The 8,326-nt window shown below is 47.8% G+C and overlaps 1 pseudogene; it reads left to right on the top strand.

Moving 5' to 3' along the window:
- Positions 1-6,572: 6,572 nt before the first annotated feature.
- Positions 6,573-7,036, top strand: LOC126505052 (ubiquitin-60S ribosomal protein L40-like; annotated as a pseudogene).
- Positions 7,037-8,326: the final 1,290 nt, after the last annotated feature.

Here is an 8,326-nt window from a genome sequence, read left to right as displayed (position 1 = left end):
AAATGTTTCTGTTTGCTTGAGACAAGGTCTAACTATGTATTCAAGGCTGCCCTTGAATTCTTGATCCTCCTGCCTCCACATTCCAATTTACAGGATTAAACGGGGTAGCTACCATGACTGACTAATATATATATTTAATTACATCTATATTACTAATACATATAATATGTATTTATATTTAATTTTATTTTTAAGATTTATGTGTCAGTCAGGTGTAGTGGCGCACACCTTTAATCCCAGTACTTTAGAGGCAGGGCCAGGAGATCTCTGAGTTTGAGGTCAGCCTGGTCTGCTGAGTGAATTCCAAGACAGACAGAGCTACACACAAAAAACCCTTGTCGCAAAACAAACAAAGGCTTAGGTGTTTTACCTGTACGTTTCTCTGTCCTCTATGTGCCTGTTGTACCAGCAGAGGCCAGAAGATGGCGTCAGATCTTTTGGAACTGAAGTTACAGTTAATTGTGAACCATTATATTCTGTCCATTCTGGGAATCAAACCTGGCTCCTCTGGAAGCAGACAGTGCTCTTAACTGTTGAGCTCTCTCTTCAACCCCATATATTAAATGTTTTTGTTAGCATTGGGGATTGAACTCATTGTCTTTCACGTGGTAGGCAAGCACACTGTCCCTGGAGGTATGTCCTGACCCCTTAGGAACATTTTATTAAACAGATACATCAGGACTTCTGATTCCAACTCAAGATGACAGCTTTTATTTCCACATGTATCTTATTTAATTTTCCCCACACTGACAAAGAACTGAAGGCCTGGTCCAGAGTGTGAGCAAGTGCGTGTGCACGTGTGTGTGTGTGTGTGTGTGTGTGTGTGTGTGTGTGTGTGTGTGTGAAAAGCCCACTGTCAGGTTATCAGCTTAGAACCTGACCCCTAGAGCCAATGGTTGTTTTCTCTCTGGGGTCCCCCCACTTCTCCACAGGGTTTACAAAGGATGGATCCTTAGGAACCAGGAAGCTTAGGCACAGAGTAGCATTTCTGCATAAATTCTGGGTAACTGGGATGTGTTACCGTCCCCACAGGTGACTAGGTCTTCTGTAGGTTCGAGCCACATTCCTCAAACTAACTGCCGACTTACTGAGAAGTGAGAAGGGCAGGGAAGCAGGAAGAAGGGGGGCTATGGAAAGCGGGTAGGATGTGGTCTCCTACAGGAGCTAACTGGCCCTCTCACTGTGGCTGGCAGGCTAGTGCAGCCTGGGCCCTGAGGGTGCATTTCATGGGGGTGGAGAGGAAAAAGCTGGGCTAACTCTAATGCAGAGACGTGTCAGATAGTTGAGTAGCAAATGCAGATTGAGTTCAGAGGAGGGGAGAATGTGATTTCTCATGGACAGAGGAGGGAATCCAGACTGATATAGCTTCCCATGGCCCCCATAAGCTCTTAGGGAGTGGTACTATTAGGAGGTTTGTGTGGGTGTGGCCTTGTTGCAGAAGTGTGTCCCTGCGGAGGTGGACTTTGAGATGTTGTATATGTTCAGGCCATGCCCAGTGTCTCAGTTCATTTCCTGTTGCCTGTGGATCAAAGATGTAGTAGAACTCTCAGCTCCTTCTCCAGCACCTGGTCTGCCTGCATGCCGCCTGTCCCACTGTGGTGATAATGGACTAAACCTCTGAACTGTAAGCCACCCAATCAAATGTTTTCCTTCAGAAGAGTTGCTGTGCTCATGGTGTCTCTTCACAGCAATAGAAACCCCAAGACACCTCCCTGCCTGCTGGTACTGGGCCCAGCTGTTTCAGATAAGGGGCAGTGACCTGGAGACGTGAAGGAGGGGCTTGGGTAGGGCTGGGTGTGTGATGTCTCGTCTTCCATATTCTCTAGACCTTTTTGGCCCTCTGGCCCCCTCTGCAGAGCCTGAGATTACCCCTACACCACTGTGTGTGGGTAGGGGAGGGACCTTGGTTTCCAGGGTGAGGGTTGATTACAATGACCTGGCAATCCTGTCACTGTTGGCTAAAGGGCTGTTGGGAGCTGCAACGTTCAAACACACAATACTGCTACCAGATCGCCCTGCGTATTTAGAGACGGCTTTATATGACCCAGGACAATATTGCTTGACCTCAGTCTGCTCTTGTTGGACCTTGGCCTTGGGCAGGTGGCCATGCATGTGTCCGTGAGGTACTGATTAGCCCAACTTCATCTCTGTAGCCTCTAGCAAATTTGCAGCCCCCACATATTGCTGTCTTTAAATCGTAGTGATCACTTTCCGATGTGCTGGAGCCTCAGTGATCCCTGGGCTGGTCGGTGGCAACTGCGTGTTCGTGGAGGCACCGGGAACTCTGGGAAGGGTGTCTCACAAGCCATAGACTGCAGACTGCTGGTATTTTGCTACAGGGATGCATGATAGAGTGGATGGCTCAGGAAGAGATGTTGACACCTAAGTCCAGTGCACTGGAAGTTGTAGAGCCGGGTCTTGAGGAGGCGAATCAGTCATGAAGAGTCATGAGGGTAAAATCCTGAATGGGGTTAGAGGCTCCACAAGCCAGTCACAAGGCATGTGCCTAAAATCTTAGCACTTGGAAGGTAGACACAAGAGGATAGAGAATCCCAGGTCAGCCAGAGCTTCGAGCAGAGGTGATATATGTACAGAAAGCCACCACAGTATCTTATTCCTTTTCTACAGGTCTAATATTAAACATTCAGAATGTTGTTTTAAAATGTACACGGGACCTTTATGAAGCCCTCCTGCCTGGCAGTAATGCATTAGGTCAGCTAGTCATCTCTGCATCCTGAGGACCTGGTGAGCGCTCAGCTGCTGGGTACTGTGGGCAGCCTAAGATGCTGTTCTTGCTCTCTGTGATTCTCACCGTCTGTGCACCCTGACACGGGGAGAAATCAGGAGCTGAACCTTTAAACTGTGCCTCATCCAGAGGGCTGTCATCTAAGAAGACCATGGCTTGGCACCTGAGAAGCCTGTCTTCCATCTCACCCTTAGCTAGCAGGTTGTACAGGGAGGGTGATCTGGAAGTCAGTCATTCCAAAATTTAGTCTTGCCCTCTGGTCAGGGGGTCAATCTTGTCCCTGAGATTTATAGTTGTCTTTAAGGGTTTCTTTTGCTGCGAAGAGACACCATGACCATAGCAACTGTTATAAAGGAAAACATTTAATTGGGGCTGGCTTACAGTTTCAGAGGCTTAGTCCATTATCATTGTGGTGAGAAGCATGGTGGCATGCAGGCAGACATGGTGCTGGAAAAGGAGCTGAGAGTTCTACATCTTGATCTGTAGGCAGCAGGAGACTGTGCACTGCACTAGGTGTAGCTTGAGCATATGAGACCTGGAAATCTGCCCCCACAGTGACACACTTCCCCAACAAGGCCATACCTCCTAATAGTGCCTTTCCCTATGGGCCAAGCATTCAAACCCATGAACCTATGGCAGCAATATTCAAACCACCACGATAGTGTACATCCTACCATATCCTTTCTCTGTGCAGCAGGGAAGGGCTGACGTATATCAAGGCCTCTGAGTCTTGCATTTCTCCTAAGCCTGATGTTTGGATGGCATCTAGATCGAAGGTTAATCCAGAAGAGTTAGTATTGTGTGCCCGTAGATGCTGCAGAATGAAGTACATGTGTGCTATTTTTTTTTTAAATCATGTGTATAGATGTTCTGCCTGCATGAACATCTGTGCACCATGTACTTGGCTGGTGCCCATGGAGGCCCGAAGAGGGCATCAGAGTCCCTGGAACTGGAGTGGTGAGCTGCTGTGTTGGTGTTGAGAATTGAACCTGTATCCTCTGGAAGAGCAGCCAGTGCTTTTAACTGGTGAGCCATTGCTCCAGCGCCTATACGTGTTCTCTGAAGGGTTCTTAGATGATCTCAGTCTTCCCAAGGGAAGGGCAAGACATGTCCAGTGAACTTGCTTCTCCCATGTGGCCAATGCTAGCATGAATTTGAGGGGTGTGGCAATCCTAAAGCAACACCTTCCATAAGGAAGATGTCTTAAAACAGGAATAAAGATCGGTGTGCATGCCTGTAAATCCCAGCGCTTGGTAGGCTGAGGCAGGAGGATTGAACTCCAGAGGCCAGATGGACTACAGCGCAAAACACCCCGATAAAAGTCATTTTCCAACCGGGCAGTGGTGGCACACACCTTTAAGGCAGAGGCAGACGGATCTCTGTTTACAACCTGGTTTACAGAACAAGTTCCAGGACAGCCAGGGCTACACAGAGAGACCCTGTTTTGAAAAAAGAACAACAAAAATAAGTAATTTCCCTTAGGAAACTAGAGCTTTTTCCCCACTTAATGAACTGAGAAAGATGTGTGTGCTTCAGTGGATAGTGTGTGTATTCACTCAGCCTTCATGCATTAGTAAAACTCCCAGCCTAACGGGACTGAAGAGAGAAGGCCCAGAGGTTAAAAGCACTGGATGCTCTTCCAGAGGACACAGGTTCAAATCCTAACAAACACATTGTGGCTTACAACGGTCTGTAACTCCAGTTCCAGGGCATCTGATGCCCTCTGCAGGCTTCCATGGGCACCAGTCATGCAAATCATACATAGGCATGTATGCAAGCAGAATACTCATACATATAAGATAAAATGTAAAAGCTACTGGGCCAGCCTGGGCTACATACATAGCAAGACCTCAATTCTACATCCCAATATCCCTCACAAGGATTGTCTGATGGCTGGTTGACCATAGTGAGTCAAGGACTCTTAAGAGACTTCACACTACTCCTCTCCCTCCTCTCCTTCCCTCCCTCCTTCCTTCTCTTCCTCTTGAGTCAGCATCTTTCATCTACCCCAGGCTGGCTGCAAGTTCAGTATGCAACCAAAGATGACTTTGCAGTTGCAACCGTCCTGCCCCTACCTTTCTAGTGCTGGGCTCACAGGCATATACCCTTGTGCCTGGCTAGAGACGCACACTTCTGCACATAGCACACGAGCCAGGTGCTGCTCATATTGCTCCATCAATCGCTTTCACACACTAATCCTGCTACCCCAACTCAAAGCCTGGCCTAACCACAATGAGCTGTTTCCTGGCACCCAAGCAAATTTTGCTCATGGGTGACTCCGTGCCTTTGTGCCTGCTGCATCTCTTCTGTGGAAAAGCCTCCGCCTTGTCTCTGCCCCTAAGGCTGTGTTTATTGTCCAACTCTCCACTGCACCTTCTTGTTTTCTTTATGGCTCCCTGAGGCTGTTCCCTCTCTCCTTTGTGTGCCTATATCATGTACTACTATGGAATTCATGAAAATTAGGTAGCAGCTTCAGCTTACCTGACATAATCATAATCATCGGTCTATTTTTTTTTTTTTTCTGAGATAGGGTTTCTCTGTGTAGCTTTGGAGCCTTTCCTGGAACTAGCTCTTGTAGACCAGGCTGGCCTCGAACTCACAGAGATCAGCCTGCCTCTGTCTCCCAGGTGCTGGGATTAAAGACACGTGCCACCACTTCTGGGCATAATCATCTATCTTTAATACAAACATTCATTAAGCCACCACCACATGAGAGGTTGAAGACGGGGATGTAGTTCCTACTTCCTTGGATGTCTGCAGCCAAGAGTGTTCACAGACACCATTCCAGAAGACGTGATGGTGGTGGGCAACTGGCTCGGCACTAGTCGAGTGGGTAGAGGGTCCCGAGACCGCCTGAGATGAGGCCATGGGGATCAGGACGGGCTCCTCGGGGAAATAACACTAAAATGAGCGCAGGCGTCCAAGCAGGGATCTCCCCCTGCCAAGCTCTTCCAGCGAGAAGCCTGCATCTTAGTCATGGCTGCATTGCTCCACATCAGCTCAGGGTTTCTGGCACGAGGCTCTTAGTGTGTATGTGTTCAGTTAAATGCACGAGTGAGCAAATGCAGTGCATGGCCAGGTGAAATGCTGAGCAAGAGGGTGACCTCAGCCTGACACTCCCGTTAACCACCCAGACTGACACTGAGGCTGCCTTGGCCTTTGCATAACCCATAGTTTATTGTGGGTTTTCCTGACCTTTGCGCTGAGTTCAGTGTTACAATAGCTGTCTGCATCCTAAAACCCCAGTGCATTCCTGAGACGGCAGATAGGGCTCAGTCAAGCCACTGTAATAAATAGATACTCTTTCTCCATATATATAACATAGGAAGTGTTTAGACACAGGGACACTAACAAGAGTAACTAGTGAAATCAGACAACTGTAGCTATATCCCACAATGGAAGTTGTGTGGGTGCGGTCTCAGCTCCCACAGGCAGGTAGTGTATACTTTGTGGAAACTCTGAACGATGGCTTATGTCTCAGGTGAGATGGGGCAGGGTAACGCAGACTTTTTCACACTCATCAGAAAAGCAGGCGAAACTCTTATGAATTGTCTGCTTCTAGAATTTTCCACTCATGTTTTTGAATTGTGGGTGACTGCGGGAGACAAACCACAGAAAGTGAAACCAGGGAGAAGGGGGAACCATTGTGCTGTGGGAGTGATCAGTGGTTTCACAGTTCTGAAGAATTTGTGGCTTCTGTTTTGGTGTATGGAGCCAGAGCTGCTTATTTTAGAAGCACTTGTGAGGTGGATGAGTGATGCTTTCCTAAACTACCTTCTGTTTTCCTTAACATAAAAAAGTCCTCTCCTGTCTTTCTTTTCAACGCGGCGACCGAGCAGACGCCAACATGCAGATCTTTGTGAAGACCCTGACGGGCAGACCATCACTCTTGAGGTCGAGCCCAGTGACACCATCGAGAATGTCCAGGCCAAGATCCAAGACAAGGAAGGCATCCCACCTGACCAGCAGAGGCTGATATTTGTCAGCAAGCAGCTGGAGGATGGCTGGACCCTGTCGGATTACAACATCCAGAAAGAGTCCACTTTGCACCTGGTGCTTCGTCTGCATGGTGGCATCATCTAGCCGTCCCTTCGTCAGCTTGCCCAGAAGTACAACTGTGACAAGATGATCTGCCGCAAGTGCTATGCATGCCTGCACCCCTGTGCAGTCAACTGCTGCAAGAAGAAGTGCAGCCACACCAACAACCTGCGCCCCAAGAAGAAGGTCAAATAAAGCCAGGGCATTAACTGGCCCATGACCCTGGGACCAAATAAAGTCCCCTTCCATTGACTGGAGCAGAAAAAAAAAAGTCTTCTCCCCAAAGAGTAACACCATCTTTTGCTGGTGAGTGAGTCACATGCCTTTAATCTCAGCACTTGGGAGCAGAGACAGGTGAGTCTCTGTGAGTTCAAGGCCAGCCTGGTCTACAGAATGAGTTCCAGGACAGCCAGGGCTACACAGTAAGAAATCCTGTTTTGGAGGGAAGGGGGAGAAAAAGAAAAGGTTGTAAAGAGTAATAGGAAGGAATCATGGGATATGGGAAGGGTTGGGAGAAGCCATCCAGATAACTTGACTTTGTAACCGGAATCCCAGGAACCTACTCACCTGGAACTGCCCTGTTCGCAGCCAAGATCAGACCTCATAAGTGACCATCACCTGCCTCTAAGAATATGCTGGTGAGTTGGGGGTGACTCCGTGAGTAAGAGCACATGCTCCGTAAGTGTGATGACCTGATGTAAAAGCCAGGCATGACCGCACATGCCTGTAACTGCAGCACCAGGAGGCACAGATAGGCCGATGACAAGCACTCACTGGCCAGCCAGCATAGACCAAATGGTGAGCTTCAGGTTTACTGAGAGACGCTGCCTCAAAGCAACACAGTGGAGAGCACTAGAGAAGGACACTGATGCCCACATCCACAAACTCATGCATCTGCACCATAAACACACATGCACGCATGTATGCGTACACACATATACACACATACATACACACAAATATGATGATTTATGTGTCTGGATGAAGTACCTAGATACTTTTTCAGTGTTACAGTGAACCTATTTTGGGTGAGACTAACATCTACCTAGCAGCTAAGTATAGCTGATTGCCCTTCTGTATGTGAGCGAGTCTCAGCTAATCAGCTAACGGCCTGACTCATGGCTTCCTTGGGTACCAGTCATTGCACATGGTGCATGGACATACAACACTCATACACATAAAATAAATAAATCTTTTCTTTAAAAAAATATTCACAGCTAGGCGGTGGTGGCGCATGCCTTTAATCCCAGCACTCAGGAGGCAGAGGGAGACGGATCTCTGTGAGTTTGAGTCCAGCCTAGTCTACAAGAGCTAGTTCCAGGACAGCCCAAAGCTACAGAGAAACCCTGTCTCAAAAAGCCAAAAAAATAATAAATAAATAAATAAATAAATAAACATTCACAGAGGAGAAACCCTTCTAGCTTAAAATTCAGAGGAATACAAACCCTGCAAGGAGTTGCACCTTCTAGCCAGGATCTTCAACTGTGATCCAAGATTGGAATTCAAGAGTTTTTAGTCAATCAAGGAGCATTTTTCCAAGGT

Source organism: Alexandromys fortis, unplaced genomic scaffold (genome assembly GCF_014885135.2).
Source record: "Alexandromys fortis isolate MF-2015 unplaced genomic scaffold, M_Fortis_MF-2015_v1.1 scaffold_58, whole genome shotgun sequence".
NCBI classification, from domain to species: Eukaryota; Metazoa; Chordata; class Mammalia; order Rodentia; family Cricetidae; genus Alexandromys; species Alexandromys fortis.
Note: the sequence above shows the minus strand (reverse complement) of the source record. Positions and strands in the feature narration are given on the sequence as shown.